Here is a 24,342-nt window from a genome sequence, read left to right on the forward strand (position 1 = left end):
TTACAATCATTCTTATAGTAAAAAACTTACTTTGTCTTCAATTTTTTTAATTGTGGGTCATCAACATTAGTTTCTTTTTAATCACTTGGTTTCATAACTAATGCAGCATCTTGTTTTTCTTGTCTAAAAAGTAGAACAAAAGCATAAAAAACATGGCTTTAAAAGTACTTAACATAAGCATTTGTTATCAACTTATATTCAAACTTGAAAGTTAATTTTTTGGCAATTGTTGATTTTGAAGTAACTTTTATTGAGGTAACACGTCTCTTCACCACAATTAAAGTTGGTCTCTTATGTTAAAAAGTGTAAAAAGATAAATTATAAGAATTCATTAATTCAAAATAAAAAATAAAACCATTTTGTTACAAAAGTTGTAAAGAAAGATTTAAATCTTTGATGAAGTTATGCTAAGATTAGTTATATCTAGATATCTAAAAATATAAAGATGAGTAAACTTGATTCATTGTAGTCTTGATAGTGTCACATGAGGGAATAAATCAGTTAAAACAATGAAGTCTATTTGTGTAGTTATGAGCTATTCTCTCATGGTTTTCTTACATTCAACATTTTGTGCCTCTGAAGTAACCATACTAAATGAAAAACTGCCACCAGTTGAACTTGAAAGTTGTTCTCCAGAAATGAAAAAAAGTTTTATTAAGTGCAAACATAGGAACACTAGATTCAATCACTTGTTTTGTCAAATTGAACTTGAAAATCCTCTTTTGGTCAATAAGATTTTTTATTATTGTAGGAACAACCAGCTTATCAATTGTTTTTTCTATGATAATTTGGTCAATTGTTTTGCCAATGAGTTTCTCTACTACTGAACCAAAGCAAAGTAACTCTATGGCTTTAGTTTTATCTTTGATTGTCATTGACAGTTTGTACCTAAATGAGCTTGAATAACATAAAGATAAGTTAGTGATATAAAATAAAAGAAAAAAAAAAGACTTATATTCAAAGTAAATTCAAATGTTTGAAATTAGATAAAAGAATATGTGTTTACAAAACTCTTGGAACTTGTTGTAAAACCATTGATTGATCTCAAACTCTTTGGATATTCATTATAGGAATTGTAAAACCATCAATCAAAAACATTGATCCCTATGATTTTGGCTCGACATGTGAAGAATATGTCCTATAAATTATAATAGAAGAAGAAAATATAGAGTTAAAACAACAGACAAAGGTTTTAGAGTTTAAAAATAAGATTTACCAAATGGATTGATCTGTGGATCTTGTTTAATCTTTGAGTTCACCAAGTCGATATTTTGATTAATATCATCTAAGGCAACAGATCGTGATTGACTATCATATTCCAATAATCGTACATTCAATGGTACAAATTCATATCTAAGCAAATATAACAAAAAATATATATAAGATAATAGTACATGCAAACAAAATAATGTAACACATAACAATATTGCAAACCTTGATTTTAGAATTTTGGTATTAACAATTGTTAAATCAATGATAACTTTGTAGCAAAAGAGTTGTTCAGAGTTGGATTTCCTGTTTTAATTGTCAAAAAGCTTAATAAAAAAGGATTGGATCCAATTTCTTTAAAATAATAGTTAATATAATAAGAAATAAGAAAGCTTACTCTAAAATTGTTTGATAGTCATACTTGTAAGGATGACAACAACTTTTGATTATGATTGTAGCAAATTCTCTTTTAAAATGTTAGCATTTGCAGCCTATAATGTCACGTTTAGAGTCAGACCACTGAAAAAAATACTATATTGATATCATTTTAAATACGCATTAAATAGAATACAAAGTTATGACAAAAATATTAACTTTTCATTTTGCAATAATATACTCTTTCTATCAACTTCATCTTGTTTGTCTTTGCCATAAGTTTTAATAACATATCCAATATCTATAACTACTTGATATAGAAGTTGTATTAATGAATCCATAGATATTAGTCATGTGCTTCTCTTTCATATGTTTGCACAAGAGGTTACATGATATATACAAATTAATTATAATATTGATATACATTATATATAAATGTTATTTGATATTTATCTATACGAAGATATAAGCTAACCTCATGTATACTATTATTTCTACAATTGATATCTCTTGCATTGAACAAAATCTTGAAATCTCCTCTTCACCAATCTATACTGACAATTGGTTCGATATCGATAGCTATTTATGATTGATCAACTAAATTGTATTTTGCATAATTTTTAAGTCTTTCCATGGTAGGTTCCACAAGTGCATTTTCAACAATATCAATTTTTTCAAGGCCTTCTATGGTAGCATTCGAAAGTGCTTTTTTTATATTTTCAACTTGAACAACCTATCACATACAAAAGTGTATTGATATAAAGTTAAATTCTACTTAACAAACAATCCAATTATTTAATTCAAAACATATTTTATCGAAAAAGAAGATTGGTCAAAAACTTCATTAACAAATTCATCTTCAACATTCTTGTTAAAAGATTGACTTGCTGTGTTACTTCTCATGGCTGTCAACTTTACTTGCAATTCAACAATCTATTATTTTTTGTCAGTAATTATAAATAAATATTCAGCAAGTTTTTGCTTTCTGGGGTTCAAGTTTTTTTTTTTTAAATAATTTGTTGGTGTGATAAAACTTTCAACACCCTTAACACACCAAATCTAGCTTTTGTATCAAAGGCTAATGTTAGCAAATCGTCATTATCATTGAAATTAACATCACCATCTATGCATCTCATTGCTATGTCATCCTAAAACACAAAATTCATATGTAAATAATCATGATACCTTAAATTGTATAAATGGCTATTAGCATAAAATGACATATAAATCCAATATGAATTTACCATTTTTTGAACTAGTTCTTTAGTTGCTTCATCAAGATATTTCCCAGTTTTTAATTTATGTACTTTTTTCCAAAACCTCTCATCTTGATATTTTAATGTTTGATCTGGATCTTTTCTATATTCATATCAAAATATAAGTTTGGAAATTGAAGATGATTGGATTTCATGTTGTTAGAATCTTTTGCATAATACAGAATAAAAAATACTTACAAGTTCATGTTTAACATTTGGATATCTTTTTCTTAATACTCAATGGTTATATTTTTTTTGAGTCTTTATTTTTTTTTTTGAACTTCTTTTATTTTCTATTAGCAACAAACTGAAGAACATATAAAACAAATAGCTTTAATAACACATGAAACAAAATAACTCAAAGTCAATAATCATTCATCAAAATATAAAAAAGATTATTATATGTACATTGAAATCATCTGATAACTGAGTTGAAACAAACTTTGTCTATTTTTCATTAGTAATTACATATGAACATAAGCTTGCCTATAAACAATAAATTAAAGCATTTAAACAATGTAATCTAATTGTATTCAATAAGTAATAAACATCAACAATCAATAATATCAATTTGATTAATATCACTAACCATAACTGATTCCCATATATGATTCTTTTCATCCATTAGAGCATTCCTCCAACTGTTATATTTAATAGATATCATTTCTTGAATAAGGCATTCAATATGACTAGCCATTTTTGATGTGTCACTTAAAACAGGTTGGCTATCAACATTGAATTCAACATGTTCATTCTTATCAATTCCTTCAAGTAATTTAGATTGTCCTCTATCCTTTCTTTTTTTCAAGCAAGACGTAGCAACTGAACATCGTTCCTCATCTTCTCTTAAAGTAGATATGTATTCTTGAGGATCCATTATATTAACAAATTTATGCAAATAAATATATAATTAACTACATAAGTGAAATAACACATAAAAACATACTTTTACCTACATAATAATTTGCAATCATAAAAAGAACCTAATGATGTGTAAAACATAACAATTTTATAAAGTCAAATAAATGTAATTAGTTAGGTCAAATGTAAAGCAAGAATCAAATGAACAACATAACTAAGTTAAACAAATGCAATTTAAACCTAAAAGTAATAAAATATAGATTTTTTTTTTAATTTTGTGATGTGACACACTTAATGTGAAAGTGATTGTTACCTGAAATGACAACAATAAAAATATCAACAACCACAATATCAAAGGATATGGCAACAAACGAGATGTTTACTACCTGAAGGTGACTTGATGATGTAAGGTTTTTGTTTTTAAGTTTTTTATTTTTTGTCCATTAAGTGGTTTGCTTATAAATTGTCCTTGATATATAAAACATGGTATTTAAGTTTTTTTATTTAAGTAAAAAAAAATTGTGCTTTAAAAAAAAACTACTTTTGGAAGAACTTTCCTCAATTTAAATATATTTTTCTTCTTAAAAATTGTACTACTTGTATTTTTAATTAAATATTAGATTTCCAGTTTCAAAAATATTTTTTATAATTTTTTCTAATCAAATACCCCTTTTATACTTTTATAAACATTCCATTCTTGATATGCAAAATGTAGTACTCAAAAAATTTTTATTTAAATAAAATATATTTATACTTTAAATTATTTAAAATTTAGAAAATTTTGTTTGTGATTTAAATTTACCTTTCTGTATAAAAATTTTATTATTTGCGTTTTTACTTAAATACCCAGTTTTTACTTTAAAAAACGTAGTGAGTAAAACCTGCAATTAAATTCTCTATTTGTAATATGATAAACATAGTGATTATCAGTTTTTTAATTTATTTATTGTTGTTTAAACAAACCTTATAATCTTATTGTTTTCATTCATAAAAATAAAGTTTATGCTTTTAAGTTTTAGAATTTTGTTTCTTAAGTGCTTTATTGATACCATCTTTCCAAAAATAAATTCATAATTATCACTTAAATATAATTTTTATTATCAAGTACCTAACTTATACTTTTATAAACATTCCATTCTTGCTTTAGAAGATGTAATGCTAAATTTTTTTTTAAATAAATTTTTTTTGCTTTAAATAACTTAAAATTTGAAAATTTTTTTTCACAATTCAAAGTTACCTTTGTTTCTAAAATTCGTAATATTGGCATTTTTAATGAAATACCTCGTTTTTACATTAAAAAAAATGCAATGCTTATAATCTACAATTAAATACTTCATTTATGGTATGATAAATGTGGTGATTATCATTTTATTTATTTATTTATCACCTTTTAAACAAAACTTATAATCTTATTGTTTTCATTCATAAAAATAAAGTTTATGCTTTTAAGTTTTTTATTTTTGTTTGTTATCTGGTTTATTGATACCATATTCCTAAAAGTAAATTTACAATTATCACTTAAATACTTTCATTTTTAATTAAATATCCCATTTTGACTTTAAAAAATGTAGTGTTTGTATATTTAATTAAATACTCTATTTATATTATCATAAATGTGGTCATTATTTTTATTATTTAATTTTAATTGTTTAAACAAATATTATAAACTTTTTATCTCCAACCATTTAAAAAATTTTGAATTTAAATTTACATTCTTTATTTCTTAAGTTATTTTTTAGTGTCATATTTACTCCATTTGTTATATGAGAAACATAATGCTTTATAAAATATTTACATAATATTTAAAAATGCTTTGAAAAACATAAATACTTTATGTTTGTGTAAACAGAAAAGAAAATATTTCATTCAAAAAATATTTTTGAATAACTACACTTTTTAAAATAGAAACCCTAAACCTAAATCAATAACATAAAACTGAAACCCATAAGTTGTATAACATTATTTCTAACTTATCTTCTTCATCTTCTCAGTTAACAAAGCGGATAATATTTAAATCTTTAGTAAAACCCATTTGACTTTTCATTTTCTTCATTCAAACAAATTCCTCCTCAGCTTTTTCATCTTCTCACACTCTTAGAATTTGAGTTGAACTTTTCTTTCAAATAGTACGAACCCTATAAGCCAATCTTTAAACTTCTCCAACAAATCAAAGGCTATGTTGTACAAAGTCCACTAAAAATGGTGAACCCGAAAGATGAACTATTGGAAAACCTTACGAATCTTTATCATGTTTCATAGATTTTCAAGGTTTTAGATCGAGATGATGTCTCTAAAGATTTCATGGTAAGCAAACTGTTGCAGAACAATTTCCTTTCTTTTCTACTTATTCTAACTATTTTAGATCATAGAAATCAATAAAAGTACAAATTGTAACTTGTTTTTCAATTTTTGTTTTGTATTGTTGGAGATCTTCACCAAATACGTTGGTTTATACTATTTTTGCCATTATTTGTTTCTTTTGGTTGATTACTTTCATAAAAAAACAATTTTTTTGCTAATTTAGTATATAAACAAATTTTTTTATCTCATTTACATAGAATGCCATTGAACAAAAAGTTTGTAATTTTCATTATATATGCATATATATTCTTTATTATCAATATAAATTTGTAATTAATTATTTTTTCTATTCTGTCCTTTGTAATCTTAATGTCATACAATTTAATTCTCTATATTCTAAGTTTATTATTGCTCATTAAATAAAATAATAACTTTCTTTTCATATTTTATATTTATTATTTACATATTTAAGTCAATATATACATCCTAGAATGTGCTTATTTGTTTTTCTGTCATAATGAATCTAAAACACAAGTTAATTCTGATTAGTAATGCATGCATATCTTTATTCAAATTTATGTTAACAAACTATTTCAAATTAATATTGTGGTTGCAAAAACTTCCAATTGATTATATAAACGAATATCTACATTATGCTAAAACTCCAATGACCATAAATCTTAAAAGTATACTTCCTACTATATTCAAATTAGATTTACTTAAGATTAATGATCAACTATATTTGAAAAATGATTGGAAAGCTTTTATTGATGCACACTGCCTACGATCTAGTGATGCATTTACCTTGAACTGCAATATTTGTATATTTTTTCATGCCTTTCTATATGTTGGAATTGGTGGTGTTATCATTGAAGACATTTTTCGAGTAAAATTAGGTAATATCTTGATTTTAAATATCTTTTATGTACAAATAATATGATTAACTTACAAATTTTTTTCTTAAGATTCTATGTCCTTCTCTTTGTAGTTGAAAAAAAAAAGTAATTCAAGCAAGTTTTTTAAAGACAAAAAAAAAAAAAAAACGTGACCAGTTAATTAGTAGATCATTGGAGATCATTACTTTTTTCAAATGATTGAATAATGTTTATTCTATGTTCTAATTAAAAAAATTGTGTAAAACTTAATATGCACTGCTTAATATTTTGTTTAAACTCTTATATTATTTTTTAATCATTGTGTTTTTGTTTTTCTACAATGTTTTATAACAATTGTTTTATTTGTTTTTGTATTTTTTTGTATTAACAACTTTAAGTAGTTATTATTTAATATTTAATTTTATTCATTATTTTATATAATATATGATTAATATGATATGATTCTATTCAAATTCTTTTCCTTTGACAAAAAACAATTCTTACATCATTGCGCGAGCAATATTCTAATTATACTTAACAAGGTCGAGGAAGAGCTTTTGCATAATAGATGATTTGAAGGTACCGTTAGGAAATCCGCCTCTTTCGTCTGGGATCAAGAATTTAAGACACGCAGGGATTGATCTAACGGTCCAAATTTAACACCTGGCTTATTCGGTACAACACTTGATAAGATTAAAAAAACCAAAAACACAAAGGTACAAGACCAAATTAGTCGCCAAACGTACGGAATTGTTACCATGGGTTAACGGCGCGTGACGTGAACGTACAGGACGAAGGAAAGTAAAAGGTCATTTTCGAAGGTTCGTGGGAGTCAAAGGTAGATGTGAGGGGCACGTGATGGGGAATGGAAGTGGGGCTGAGAAGGAGTTGTCCTTTTGTGGGGTTAAGGGCCAAATTCTTTTGTTCTTCTTCCTTAAAATAAAATGCCCCTAAATTGGTTAAGTTGGAAGGATTAGGACATCGTCCTTCGTGGTCCTGGCGCAAGCTCGCTGTTAGATGAAAGGGAAGCGCACGGGGTAGCATTTAGTCAAACAAAATCCAATGGTAGAAAGTCCACAGCGCATGGGAAGATTTGAACTCTCTACAGTCTTCACCTGAACTTCAAGATAATAAAGTTTTTATAATATGAATATAAGATGAATTAGTATTGGCAGTAAGATTTGAATTGCTGCAAACTGCAAGGTGTTATAATGCACAATAGTCAAACAAATCATATATTTCCAATAATATTTTTGTATACATTCTTGTTTTGGAATTTTAACTTGAGAAACTTATAAATTGTCTGACTCTGGGTGTATGACATTCGATTGATCTCTCCTGCGTTTGAAAATTATCATGGAGAAATACTCTTTCATAAATTGATCAGGTCATCTCCAATTTCTCATAACATGCCAGTTTCTGTAAAGCACAGAAGCCAAAAACAAGAGAAAGGCTAAAGCCGAAAAGGTACCGCTTATAAGGAAAAGCCGCCAAAGTCAGATACTGTAAGTGGATCACTGTCCGAAGTATCCCCTAAAGCAAAAGTTGTCGGACTTTTGAGCCACGCATTTTCAAGCATTTGAAGCCTTTCATTTGGTAGGAATTGTGGGGTCCAACCCTAGCCAATCATAGGTAATGGGTTTTTGCTTTTTAACGTAAAATTAAAAACGCTTTTGTGTGAATGAAAAATAGAGGGTGACGTCAAAATCAATAGAAAATGAAAGTAAAAAAAAAAAGAAAAAAAAAAGAGAGTTAGTTAAATGAAAATTAATTTATGATTCGATTGAATTAAAATTTTATCAGTAGATTTATAATTTAGAGTTTTATATTTTGTACGATGAAGATCGAGTTTAAAGCTTTCTAGAAATAAATCTAAGTTATATTTGTTGAGTCACTCATTTAATGAAATTTCTCTAATTATCTCATTAGTTGTTATTAGCTCTAGTTTTAGCTAGAGAAGAACTTTATATATTTATTATTTGATAGTGAAGATTTTTTCAGTGGTCTATGATTTTTTTTGTACATTGAAGGATTTTTCACGTAAATCTTGATGTGCTTTTATTTTTCTTGTATTGTTGATTATTGATTGTTGTCTATTGCTATAGATTTATTATGATATATTGCTTTTGTATTATTGTGTTTGTTGCTTTAGGCCGAACAAGTGATATCGGAGTGAGTGTTATTTTTAAGACATCTATACAGAAGTAACCTAGGATAAAAATAAATTTTATTTGAGATCATAGAGGGTGATACAAGTTCTATAATAAAATTAACAACATCAAATTATTCAATTTAAAAGCCTATGATGGAAGATCATTTATATTGCAAGAATTTGTATAAGTCGGTATTAGATGATTCAGCTAAGTCAGCAGATACGAAAGATAAAAGCTAGAAGAAGTTAAGTAGAAAGACGTTAGCTACAATAAAAAAAATAAATTGATATCAACGTATTCTATCATGTAGCATAGGAGACAGATGGCCACACTATTTGAGAAAAATTGACAATATTGCATGAGAGAAAAATAGGAATAAATAAAGTTGTACTTATTAAAAAGCTTACAACTTTATAGTATATGGATATATGATCGATTACAGAATACTTGAGTGATTTTTAAGATATATTTAATTGGATGACTACTATGAAGCTTAAGATGGATGATGAAATGAAGGCGTTATTTTTTTTTGGGTTTATTGTTAGACAGCTAGAATACTCTAGTTGTGACTATTCTTAATTTAGCTCCTGATTATAAGGTGACATTAGAGATGATAAATGATAATATGCTTAATGAAAAAGCAAGATGAAAAGATTTAGACCCTAAGAATCAAGCTATTGTTACAGAGAATAAGGGTAGAAACATTGATAGAGATCACAACTTAAAAGGCAATAGTAAGTCTAATATAGATCAAAGTCTAAAGATAAAGTGAAATACTTTCATTGTGGTAAAGCAGGTCATATAAAGCAATATTATAAAATTTTAAAGCAATAGCGCAAAGATGAGAAAGGTAAAAGTTTAAATGATGGCAATGTTGTAGCAGTGAATTCAAATAGTGATTTAGTTACTTTGATTTGTATAAATGGTGATTGTAATAATGTTGATGATTTCAGCATTGAGTGGATAGTTGACATATGAGCAGCAAATCATTGTGTTTTTAAGAGAGAGTTGTTTATAACTTACAAAGTAAGAGATTTTGGTTACATCAAGATGAGAAATAAGAGTGTGTAACAGATTGTTGGGATTGGTGATATTTTTGTACAAGCTATTACGAGCTATATGTTGACTTTGAAGGTTGTCAGACATATTTCGAATATGAAAATGAACTTGCTTACTATTAATGTCCTTGATAAAGAAGGATATGGGAGTTGACAAAAAAATGGATAGTTAAATCTTCTCAAAAGATCTATGGTAATTGCAAAAAAAAAACTATGCTACAAAATGTACAAGACATAGATGTAATTGAACGACAACCAGATCAACATCATTAAGAATGATGCTTCAATAAACTTGTGATACAAGAGGCTAGCACACATGAGTGAGAAGAGGTTACAGGTTTTGGTAAGGCAGTCTCTCATTATCTTAACAAAAGTTATATTTTTTGACTAATATAATCATTATTTGTTTGACAAGCATCGTAGAGTTTTTTTTATAAAAATTCTCAGAAAAAAGAAAATAGATTGGGATTGATTCATTTTGACGTATGTGGTTCCATTGAGGTTGAGTAATTGGATAATAGCAGGTATTTTATTACTTTTATTGATGGTACTTCACATAAAACTTGGGTTTATATAATGAAAAATAAAAGACAAATACTACAATATTTTTAAAAATTTTATGTCATGGTGAAAAGGATGATAGGGCTACCCTTGAAGTGTATTCGGATTAATAATGGTAGAGAATACACATCCAAAGACTTTGAAGAGTATTGTTCAAAGCATAAGATCAAGCATGAGATGATAGAACCTGCAATATCATAGCATAATGGTGTAATTGAAAGGATGAACCACACTATTGTTGAAAAAGTTAGGTATATGTTGAGGATGGCAAAATTACCAAAATCATTTTGGGGTGAAGCAGTTAATATAGCTTGTTATTTACTTAAAAGATCACCATCAGTGCCTTTGAGCTTTAACATTCTAAATAGAGTATAGATAGGGAAAGGTGCTTTGTACTCTTACTTGAAAGCTTTTTAGTGTAAAACATTTATACATGTGTCAAAAAAGTAGAGATCAAAACTTAATAGTAAAGTCACATAGTGTGTATTTATAGAATATAATGATGAAAAATTTGGCTGTAGGGTATGAGATCCAGTGAAAAAAAAGATAGTTAGAAGCAGAGATATGATTTTTTATGAAAAAAAAAACTATAGCAAACCTTGAAAAAAATGAAAAGACTACACGGGTTATTGTTGAGAATGATATTTCAACTCCGATAAGGGTTTCATAGGAAAGAGCCACAAAGAGTAAAAATGAGCAAGAAACAGAACTTAGGGATATGAATGAGCCAACTATGTTAGTGATGAGCAAGATGCAATCAGTTTTGAGCAAGGAAAACAATTATCTCTACATAAGAGTATTAAATAGAGTAAGCAGTTCTCTATATCAGGGACTGTTAAGCAGAGGGAGCTTCATTCAAAATTAGGTAGTGTAAAGTCTTAGCTTAAGAAATCTTTCAAAAATCACAGGCTATCTACTTGTATCTAAGTTCATATTTATTTTAGTTACCAATGAAAGGGAGCAAAAAAACTTTCAAGATGAACAGACTGCTCCGAATAGAGAGCATTAGTTAAAAGTAATGAAAGAAGAGATAGAGTCATTACAAAAAAAATGATATATATGATCTTGTTAAATTTTTGAAAGGAAAGTAGTCATTGAAAAATAAATAGGTGTTCAAGTTAAAAAAAGATGGTGACAAATTAGTAAGGTACAAAGCTCGATTGGTGGTGAAAAATTTTTATTAAAAACTTGGCATTGATTTTGATGAGAACTTTTCTCTTGTTGTGAAAATGAGTTTTATTCAAGTAGTACTGGGACTAGCAGCTAGTTTGAATTTTAAGCTTAAGCAATTTGATACAAAGACTGTATTTTTACATAGTAATTTACAAGAAGACATTTATATGAATCAGCCTGAGGGTTTTAAAGTGAAAAAGAAAGAGCACTTAGTTTACAAACTTAAGGAAAGCTTATATGGCTTAAAACAAGCTTTGTGACAATGGTACAAAAAGTTTGATTCTTTTATGGTGAGTTATAGCTATAAAAGAACGATAACAGATTCTTATATGTATGTCAAAAATTTTTTTAATGATAACTTAATTATTTTCTTATTATATGTTGATATGCTGATTGTGGGATAAGATACTGGTATAGTTCGTAGATTGAAAGAACAATTGCCTAAGTCTTTTAACATGAAAGATTTAGGTCCAGCAAAGTAGATTATCGGTATAAATATTATCTGGGATAAGAGAGTTGGAAAGCTATGGTTATTATAGGAAAAATATGTTAAACATGTATTTAATAGATTCAACATGCAACATGCTAAATTAGTTAGCAATCTACTTGTCAACTATTTTTATCTAAGTAAGAAATCTTGTCCAATGACTAAGAAAAAGTAACTAGCTATATCTAGTATTCTTTATTCTTCTATAGTCGATTCTTTGATGTATCTTATGATTTGTACATGGCCTGACATTGCTCATGCAGTTGGTGTAGTGATAGATTTTTTTATAATTTGAGAAAGGTTCACTGAGAAGTAGTGAAATAGATTTTCAAATATTTGAGGGGCACCTCAAAAATGTGCTTGAGTTATGAAGTTTCAGAACCAATTCTAGAAGGGTTTGTTGATGCTGATATGGTAGGTGATCTTGATGGTAAAAAATTTATTTCAGAATTTTTATTCACTTTTATAGGAGGAGCTATGTCTTGGCAGTCTAAATTACAGAAGTGTGTTACATTGTCAACTACAGAGGCTGAGTATATTGTAGTAAACAGGTAAAAAAAATGATTTGGATGAAACATTTTCTTTTTGAATTTGGGTTGAATCAAAAAGAGTATGTGATATTTTATGATAGCCAAATTACTTTAGATTTGAGTAAAAATGTCATGTACCATACTAAAATAAAGTACTTTGATATTAGATATCACTTGTTACGTTTGATAATTGAGAAACAACAGATGCCATTGAAAAAAATTCATACTAATAAGAATATAGCAAATATGTTTACTAAAATATTTTTTTAAAAAAAGCTTGAGCTATGCAATAACTTGGTTGAAATGGATTTTTTGGCCAATGTAAATTCCAAATGAAACTGCTATGGTGATAAATCTCCTCTTAATGGGGCTAGGGGGGAGATTGTTAGGAAGTGTGGGATCCAACCCCATTGATTTTAGCCAATCAAAGGCCATGGGCTTTTGACTTTTAAGCTAAAATAAAGAGCCCTACATATTAAAAAAAAGTGGGTAATTTTTTAGGCGTGAATGAGAAACAGAGGGTGGCACTAAAACCAAGGGAAAAAGAAAGCTAGAAAAAAATAGAGAGAAAAAAAAAAGGGAGAGTTAGTTGAATGAAAGTCGATCCGTGATCTAATTAAGCTGAAACTTTGTCAACAAGTTTATGATTTAGAGTTTTACATTTTGAATGGTAAAGATCAGGTTTGAAGCTCTCTAAGAACAAATCCAATGTATATTTGTTGAGTCACCTATTTGATGAGATTTTTCCAATTATGTCTTTAGTTGTGATTAGCTCTAGTTTTAGTGAGAGAAGAATTTTGTATATCCATTATTCGATAGTAGAGACTTTTTTGATAATCCATGGTTTTTTCTCTCTACACTAAAGGGTTTTTCATGTAAATCTTGGTGTGCTTTATTTTTTCTGTGTTGTTGATTGTTATCTATTACTGGGTTTATTGTGATATATTGCTTCTACGTTATTGTGTTTGTCACTTTAAGCCCAACACCATTTTCTCTTAGTCTTGTAATTTCCCTTGATATGTCAGAGACCTAGGTGAACCTTTACGAAAAACCTAAAAGTTTTGAATTAAATTTAAACACCATGACACACATGCACACACATACATATTGCATTTTTATATTCAGATAGTTAATTTTGCATTTCATATTATAATTTCTGTGAATAATGCATGCTCACAAGATTCTAGAGGAATTGATAACTTACAAAGCCAAAGCCATTAGTGGTAGGCATGATAAGCCCGATCATGGAATAATGCGTAGAATACTTTGCTAGGAAAATCTTGATGTATGGTATCTCTTTAATGATATCATAGACGCTACCTTTTGATAAGGCGTTTGCATATTCTTCAGCTGAATAAAGCAATATTGAAGTAGAACTAGTATTTTTAAATTTTAGATTGGTGATAACTTCATGGATAACATGACCTCTTTGGATACCTATATAAGTGTTGCTCCTCTTTAAGTTCTACTCAATCTATTAGACCGTCATCATTAATGTCAAAATGGCTGTGTAATTGGAACTCAATATGAACACCACAAACACCCATAAGATAATCATGGATCTTGACAAATGGCTTGATAATTTTTTCTACCTAGAATCATAAATGTTAGTTGATTATGGAGAAACAATGAGCACAAATGTAGAAGGTAATATATATATATATATATATATATCTTAATTTGGATTGTAACAGAGATGTGTGAAGGTGCTTACAATGTGCAAAAGCAAGGATGGACAAGGAGAACCAAAATATCCTTCCAACTTGGCAATGAGATTGGGGGAATCATTCAACGAGTGTAAGACATTCAATCAGCCAAATTATTGAAGCCGTTAAAAGATAAACTCCAACAATTGTTAGCCAGAGTTCTAGTGTAAAATGGTTTCAAGAAAATCCATAAGTTTTTGCTTGTTTTCAGAGTTACCATTCCTACCCCCATGTTAGTATATAGCAAGGTAAAATCTACATACAAAGATCTATTTTACTACGATCGTTATGTTTCTAACAATAGCATAGTGCTTCTATTTTATTATCCAAAAAAAAAAAAAAATCAAAAGTACTTGCTTTCTGGCCTAGTGGTCAATAAGAGCTACAAAGGACATAAGGTATCGGTTTCGAGCCTTGTGGGAGGAGAGTTTCAAAACTGAGTCCTCATGTCCCTTGTAGGCTCTTTTTGACCACTAGGCCATAAGATGGGGAACAAAATCACAAAATTTTAACTTTTTTAAACTTTCCTCTTTCGTCTTTAATTTAGATTTTAAAATAGATCATTAAGTGAATATCAATTGTACCTGCATGTAGACTTGGAAAACACGATCATTGTATGTTTCAAAAGTAATCTTTTCATAATATACCATGAAAAGGATAAACTAATATTGCACATTGTACTTCAAACCTACCAATGCAGCTTTGAAAACATTTATATAGAAAACAGTGGCAATCATAGCATTGGTTTGAAAATCACAATCCACTTTCACTAATTGCGGAAACCCCCTATTTATTGAAACACCAATCCTTAAGATGTTACTGTTGGAAGATTTATCATACTTAGAGCCCATGAGAATACACCAGAGAACTCATACATATATGTTGGATACCATTAAACCCAAAAACTTAAGCTATTAGGTTCTTGGGTCCTTTATGTATATATAGGATATCTCATTAAGATTTTTTAGTGATGTAGGATTCTTTACTCACATGTGAACCTTATCCCAATAATCTCTCCATTTACTTATGAGTTCTGATCAAGTCCTACCTTGCCTCCCTCATGTGAGTAAGTCCTATCAATACATACCTCCCTCACGTGAGTAAGTCCTATCAACACCTCATTTAGGCCAAGCACCTCACATCTTTAATGCGCTTATAGGCTAGGCTATAGCACACAACCTTGCCATCGAGGTTGTCTCAATACCCCTTTAAGCTTGCACTCCATGTTGACTCAATACATCACCCACTTAGGTGTTTCTCCGCATGTTACCATTGTTCGAGCATGTGGAGTTGATAGACGTGTCTAACCTATGATCTGCCAACAATTCTCCATCAACAACACTACTGGGACTTAAACCGGTGACTTTGGCTCTAATACCAGATGTTGTGAGATTTGCCACACTTGGAGCCCATAGGAGTACGCTAGAGAGCCCATACATATATGTTGGACACCACTTGAGCCCAAAAGCTTAAGCTATTAGGTTCTTGAATCCTCCATGTATATATAAGACATCTCATTTAGATTTCTTAATGATGTGAGATTCTTTACTCACATGTGAACCTTATCCCAACAATCTCTCCCGTTTACTTTTGAGTTCTGATTAAGTCCCACCTCATCTCCTTTATGTGAGTAAGTCTTATTAACACTTTATTTGAGCTAAGCAACCTCACATCTCTAGTGCACTTTTAGGCCAGGCCACAGCACTCAACCTTGCCACCTAGGTTGTTTCAATGCCCCTTTAAGCTTGCACTCTAAGTTGACTCAATATATCACCCACTTAGTTGTTCCACTTCTGCATATTATCATATACTCGCTGCATTCAAGTCGAATCTTTTAATACTAGCGTTCGAGCATATGAAGTTGATGGACATGACCAACCTCTGATCTGCCAACAGTTACCACTCATTTGCATCATCCGACCTTTGGGAATGGTTGAAGTCCCACCAGGCCAAATAATTGTTTCAAGGTCTTTGATGGAAGACAGATGCCTTCGCATCTGTGTAATTTCTTGGTGATTTTGCTTGCAGAAGTCCAAAACCCAACTCTTCCTTCCCCTTCACCCATCACATTAACTGTTTCAAATGTGCTTGAGATTAGCTTTCCATTAATGAATTGAAATTCTCCACTTAAACGTTTAAATTTGTTTTCGAATATCTCTTTCAGAAGTATCGAACCTTGAATATTTGTTCTGAAGTTGTCAAAATCCATCAAGTTCAATCTAGCAATTGGATTGCTGATTTAATCAGGAACTTTAAGAACCATGGTATTAGCTGTTTTTGCAAGACTCCAAGCAACATCATAAGCCCATAAACCATTTAACTTTAAGTGTATCATTTCTAGCATGTCAAGCTCCTTTTTATGGACTTCTTTTCTCATTCTTGAAGTGAAATTTTGGAGCTCTTTTGATTCTGTAAAATAAGACCTGAAACCAAGGACTCCTTGCATCGATTCAAAGATTGATGAATCTGTCAAATTCTGCAAGTGATTCATGCTCTTTGAAGTCACAATCCATGCACACCCTTGGCTAATCATTCCCGACCTTTTCGCATTTAAGAAAAGACAATATGCCAATACATGTGACACATACACAACTAACACCGTAGTTTGCATTGCTTTGAGCATAAGAAGGTCTTCAATGATTTGATCATCTTTAGATGAGGTAGCCACTGCTGTTATATGCAATGTGGATTTTTGTATGTTCAAAGAAATCAATCCAGTTGTCAACATTTTCCCAATTATGTAATTCTATGAAAGCAACAATTCCTTTAACTTCGGCAGTTTCATCTTGTGCAATTCAGCCAAGAAAAAGAGATTACTGGAATTTTGGTCTTATCTCCTAATTCAGCCAAAAACTTAGCTTCCAAAATTTATGTTTGCGCACTGATGATGACTCCGACTTTGGCATTTTCCAAGAGGTTGAAAGCTGCATTTGCAATATATATGATTTATTAATCACAACTTTATACTTTTTTTTAGCTTTATATCAAAATTAAATTCATCAGTCATTTGAATACAAATACAACCAAATTAGATTTTTCTTCCCTTCCCTTGAAAAATTCATTTAAAAAAGCCAACTTGATCAGTTTCCTTATTTACACCTAAACATTTGTTCAATTATTTGAGAAATCAAATATAAATACAAAATTTGTTATACATATTTAAAAAAAAGTCTTTTTTATACTTTATCAACATCTATATGATCGATATAGATTATATAAAAGTAAAACATTTATAACATATATATATATATATATAACTGTATATTTTTTAATAGAATATAACTATGGATGTTGGTAAATCGTTGTGGATATCAAGTTTTGTTGTATTCCTAAATTACTCTTGTATAGTTTTTAATTGTTTTATAAATGTTAACACAATTAAAATTTAATTGGTTACGAATTTCTTAGTCTTTTTTTTTTGAAATAGTATTAAGTTTTTTTTTTTGAAATTACAATTATAATCAATGAAGTGTTAAATCATATTCATATAATTAATTGAATAATCAATTATTATAATTATTAAATAATCAATTAATAAATTAAAACATAATTAAACAATCAAATCCATATAAACAAAATTTACCGTAAACCTCCGTGTTTTTAAGACATTCTCCTTGCCATTAGCATCATTGGCACGAATTGCCTTATTCTTTTCTTACTTCACTTAGGAATCATTAGTGAGATATATAATTTTAATTTAGTTAAAGTCTTATCAATCTTTTGCAAAGAAATTTTATTTTAAAATATATATTTTTCATGTATTTATATATGTATATATACATATATCCTAGTACTATTCACTTACCTTTAATTTCTTTATGGCATTAATTTTAATAATTTTTTAATATTTAAAGTTATTAAAATTTAAATTTTAATTACTGAAATTAAGAATACATTATTTTATCCATAGACCAAACAACTATTAGCATTAATTTTAATAATTTGATTTAGCACATACATGCATTCATGTAAATAACGGAGCAACTGCTTATATTTTTCCCTTTGGAGAGAAATTCTTGAAAATTTCTCCTATTTTAGTCTAACTTTATGTTGATGGTGAAATGGACTAATGCCAAGCATTTCAAAATTTGGCTTTTTCTTCTAAAAATGACACCCAAAAATTTATCTATAATATTAATAAAGTGATTGTCTAAATTAATAAAATTACCCAAAAATTAAGTAAAATAATAATAAATATGAAATTAGGGAACTTTTTTTTGTCTTTTTATAATTTTTACCAAAACATATTTTTCCTTAAGAAACTACTACTCACTCCTACATAAAAAAATTTGTCATCTTTTTTGAAAATAAATACCCATATAATTTCTCTTTTTAAAGGAAAAACCCACATGAGATGTGTACCAAAATTTAGTACTATATAAAATAAATACAATAATAATAGACAAATACGATAATAGTAGACAAATAAAATAGGAAATCTATAAAACAAATGAGACAAATGCCAAAGATCGATGGTATTCCCTTTAGTTAGAATATGGGATTTCAATTTGAAAATCTTTAAATTTTAATAATTAGAATATGTGTATATTTAAAATTTAATGGGTTTTTTATATAACAAAAAAAAAAAAAAACTGTTTGACTGATCATTTATATATTTCAAGCCTTCTCTAATTATTAGTTTACGTCATAAAGTTTTTAATTTAGTTATTATACTAAGAACAATTTTAAATTAATTTTTGGAAAGAGGCCATCAGATTGCTTAATCAAATATTGTTTCAAAATCAGGAGAGAAGATATTGTGATATATCTAGTGCATGAGGCCAATTACTCCATTCAAATCTTAAAATAATAATAATAATATCATCTTCATCATCATCAATCATCTTAATTATTCCCAATTTCTCATTAAAACACAAAAGAGACACCCATTTCCTGTTCTTTGAGAACAAACTCAATACGTGAGTTTAATTTCAATAATTACATAGAAGTTGTTAAATATTTGCGAATTTATAATATTGATGATTCATGAACGACATTATTATCTTTTACCAATTTGTGTATGAAACTTATATTTAAGTATATATATGATCCTTTGAAAATCATTACTGTTAAAAATCTAATATATGAAAGAGCAAAGAAAAAATATATTATAGTTGAATTCAAGATTGAGCATAATTGATTTATGCATTCTCATAAAAAATTGATTTATAACATATTTAAGGTTTAAATCTCAATATCATAATCCTTGTATATACTAAATTATGATTTTTTTGTGAAAAAAATCATTCACTAAAGAAAGAAGTTAATTTGTAATAGTGGGTGAAGAAAGAAATGAAAAGATCAGCATTGGTAGGAAAAAAAGAGTATAAGAAAAGTTTTTACCGGTAGATAAAACAAGCAGAGGTTCTCCTTTGGAGTCTCTCGTGTGGAGAACTATCCTCACTTCATAGTTCGAATGTGAGCTATAAAAATCGGAAATCGCCACTGAAACGCAGCTGTCGATAGTCTTCCCCTCCCTTGTTCCCATATCAAGGATAACTCCAACATGAACCTCGTCCACCAGGCTAACACCATTTTGGTTCCTCCTTAATTCAGCTTGCTCACATAGTTTGCTGATAAGGCTAAAGTAGGCTGCAAATAAGAGCAAGATTTTATTCTCTCTCCATCTTCATGTGGCCAAATGCTGTTTTCTTTGTTTGTAAACTTTGTATTAGCAAGTTGTCTTATATGCCTGAAAATACAGTTTTCTTCTCCCCCCATCTTATACGTTATTGAGGGCCCATTTTAATTTGTCTCAGTAGTATAGTGTTTCATTTCAATATTCTGATGTTTCGGTCTTCCCTCGTAAAAAAAAGTGAGGCTCTGATTCATACACAAGATATGATTTTTAGAGTTTATATTAGATATATTATTAGCATATAAATTTATATATTATTTGTGAATCAAATAATGATATTATATTAATAATCAAATATCATCTCTTAAAATAAATATAAAAAATTAATTTAAAAAAAAAAATTATTTATTAATGAAATAATATTATTAAATTTATTTTTTTAATAAAATAATATAATCCAATTCGTTGATAATGCATAAAATCTACAATATATCAAATATAAATTCAACATTTTATATCATTTGAGAACAGTTTGAGGCCACACAATTAATGATAATTTATTCATTATCTGACAATTCAACATCTTATATTATTATCTGGGATTTTCATAATTTAAGTTGCTAATTGCCCTTGGCAACAAAAAACCAGAATGATAACCCACATAATCCTCTCGAGATCAATTGAATCTGTTGAACTGTTAACACGGAAGCCAAAGTTGCTGTGTAGCGTGAGGTTAATATATGCACAACAAACACCCATATTATCACTACAAACTTTGACAAGTTGCTCAAGAGCTTCTCTTATGCACTTTTCAAATTATAGTAAGAAAATTACATTTAGCTTAGCTCAGGACAGGTTTGATTGTAATTAGTGTATGCTTTGGGTTGAATATAAAGTACTTAAATGGGCAAATACAAGCGTTGAGAAGGAATACCAAAAGATCATTCCAACTTGCTTCGATGGTGAGCCTTGGAGTTCTCGTTGATGGGTCGTTCAATAAGCCAAACCATAAAGCCAGTAAAAATAAAGAAAAGCAGCAGTTGTTATCCACAGATTTCCAGAAAGAGGCTTCAGGAAATCCACATATTGTTTTTGCTGGCTTTTGGCGCTACCATTCCAATGCATAAGTCAGTGTATGGCAATGTGAAATCAACATATGAAAATCTGCTGGCAATGATTGTTGTATATCCCACAACGGCATCATAATTCTACTCCATTGATCACAAGAAAGAATGTAAATCACACACTGCAATTACAATATATTAGAATTTGAAAAAAAAAAACACCTAGCATAGGCCATTTAGCATAAAAATAATAAAGATCATCACTAGACTATCATAAAGATTGCAATCATATCATTGAGATTACATTATCAAAATAGAGTCACGATTCTTATTTTGATTCTTTACAGCAAAATAGTGCTGATCAGCAGTCATGTAATTGAAATTTCCCCGTCAATCTACTCAGCTGCCAATCCTATTAGGATAGGATAAATGATACTGTTAATACTGCTTTGTGTTAGTTACTTATCATAGAAAGAACATTATTGATACAAGTTACTTTACAATGTAAGATAAAAGTTATTGTACAATATAAGATGCATCCAGCAAGCACAGGCAAAGAAGTTACCTAGGCAAACTTCTCTTTCACGTTAGTGGAAATTGGGGAAATCAGGCGACGACCAACAAGGAAACACTTGTACAACACACAGCATTTAAGCCTCAATATGTATACTGCCTACAAAGAACAATTGAATCAAACGAACAAAAGATCTTATACTGTTGAAATAAGAAAAGAAATTGAAAAGCCAACATGAATGGTTACTACATTAGGAATCTAAGGAACAATTGATTTTACATGTCGACAATAAAAAATACTTTTACAGTCATTCAAATATGCTTTAAATGCATGCTATGGATCAAAACTAACAATAACAATTTAACCTGATTTTGAAATAAACACAAACTACAAACAAAAGCCTCACAACACACCAAAATTACATCCTATATATTGTCTTAACAATGGCACAAGCAGTGTACCAATATAAGTGAGTATCAGTGCAATGGGGAAAAGATGACCATTGCATACACTTATTCTAACAGATACACAGTACAATCCTAAGAACAGAACTTTAATTAATAAATCCTAGGACACAAAAGATAATACATGTAGCTACTTAGATTTAAAATCTCATTAAGTTTTCTATTTCTACTTTCTAGTGATGTAAATAACTTCATTCCCTCAAATCCACATGCTTTGAGTGATTAACAAACAAATTCATATCTCACTTAGAGAATGGTAAACTAAAAATCAAATTATTCACACTAAGACTTATGAGAACAGCTTATTAGACTCAAAAATCTTATTGTCACAAACGGTCATCTAGAAATTTTTTTGGTCAACTTAAATGAATATATGATAAATTTTGATAAAGAAAACATAAAATTAACATTAGAGATCTTATTTCTAAGAAACCTAAAAATCCAAAGGAACTTCATCCAAGTAATCTCTACTCCATTTTAGATAAGGAATAATCCAAACTATTTTCTTCCTTTTTTTATTTCAGTAGAAGTTGAGAAAAAGTACTTATAAAATCTAAGGAAAAGAAAAACGGAAAAACACAATGTAAAAGAAAATAAAACTGGAAAAGGAAATCATATTTGTAATGACTTCTGTGATCATAATATCAACATTACATTTGGTTCATGTTTTTTCTTTTTTGCTATTTTACTTTTTTTCAAATCACTTTTTAATATATTATTTTCACCTTCTACTGGAAAAAGCAAAAGGCAAATAGCAAAACTATCAATTAAATAAAGCCTAAACCAGTTGGGATAATAATTGTGATGATGATTGTAGAAGTGGTCGTTTAGATGGTAATCTTTATGATAAACCAAAAGTGCATTAATTTGAAATATTGTGGAAGATTATTAATAATCTTGAAGAAGGCACCTTTCATGTTATGTTGGCAATCTATTTAACTTAGGGTTAATCAAATTTAAGAAGATTCGTATCTCATAAAATATTTTGGAGAATTTGCAGTCGAATAAAAAAGTAAGAATTACCTTGTAGCTATTGCCGCAAAAGAGAGATATTAAAAAAAAAATAGCTTTATACAGATCATATGACAATAATAGAGAGTACGCCTGTATACATCCATATATTTGCATGAATGGGAACCGGCGTGCTCTCTCTCATTGTCAATTGATCATAATGTGTCAATTTTCAAAGCAAAATCTGCAAAAGAAAAAGAGGGATATATTAAAAATATGTTGCAAAGAACCATTACTTAATAGAAAAGATGCTCTATAAACATGAGAAAATAAAGCTGTTTGGTAATATACTGTCATAGAACGTCATAAATTCGGTTTTCATTGGCTCCAAAGCAGTACAAATGCATCCAAATCTCATGATTCTAACAATCCTGAAAAATTAAAGACCAATGTCTAAAAGATCGTGTAACTACAGGCAAGAACCACTCATAACTACATTATCCTCCATGCACAACATCTCCATAGACAAAGGGACATCTAAGAACATTTCTTTAAAGTCATCAATGTCTTAAATTTTACAAACATAATCAACTATGAAACTCCAAGCAAAACAATCTTCAGATCTACATGAATAGAATCAAATACACAAGGAATGATCGACACAAACAAGAATGAAGGAGATGGAATTTCCTTTCAACAGACAGGAATTTGTACTTTGGATAGTTAAAAACATATTTGTAGAATTAAAAGTTAAAACATAAATTCGTCAGTTTAGATTTCATGACAAGATAGTATACGTCCGTTTAAAAAGAAAAAAAAAAAACATAATTTTGTAAGCATTGATACTGTAAAGAAGCAATATCACATGCAGTGACAGATGATAAGTTTAAATGATAAACTGGACTAAGAAATATACTGGGAACCTTTACAATCCTATCTATATTTTTCATTATAAATGTAGCTAGTTATTCACCAAAAACTTATCGACACCGAAGAAGATTCTGGAGTCTTCCTATCTGGACAAGCTGGAAAAGGGGAACTTTTATGCGTAGTGAAAGGTAAACAAAATCAACGGTTGTTTCAACTACTACTATTGTTAAAACTCAAACAACATGGGAAATAAACCAAAATTTTCTTGTCTTTGTATTTTCTCTATATTTCTCAGCAACCAAGAAGAAGACCAAGTCCGAACTAAAACAGTATTAACATTTCTAGAAGAAACAAAG

The 24,342-nt window shown here is 28.8% G+C and overlaps 1 long non-coding RNA gene and 1 pseudogene across 1 annotated transcript; both read right to left on the reverse strand.

The window, feature by feature from the left end:
• Nucleotides 1-16,457: 16,457 nt before the first annotated feature.
• LOC149512174 (glutamate receptor 1.2-like) lies at nucleotides 16,458-17,273 on the reverse strand (annotated as a pseudogene).
• A 4,144-nt stretch (nucleotides 17,274-21,417) lies between these two features.
• LOC111314453 (uncharacterized) lies at nucleotides 21,418-23,950 on the reverse strand. The gene is made up of 3 exons (XR_002693191.2): nucleotides 23,189-23,950; nucleotides 21,753-21,860; nucleotides 21,418-21,599 (listed from the first exon to the last, which is right to left on the reverse strand). It is a non-coding gene; the product is annotated as an uncharacterized LOC111314453 (long non-coding RNA).
• Nucleotides 23,951-24,342: the final 392 nt, after the last annotated feature.

The sequence above is a fragment of the Durio zibethinus genome, chromosome 23 (genome assembly GCF_047325235.1).
Source record: "Durio zibethinus cultivar Kanyao isolate XHJ-2024 chromosome 23, ASM4732523v1, whole genome shotgun sequence".
Classification (NCBI taxonomy): domain Eukaryota; kingdom Viridiplantae; phylum Streptophyta; class Magnoliopsida; order Malvales; family Malvaceae; genus Durio; species Durio zibethinus.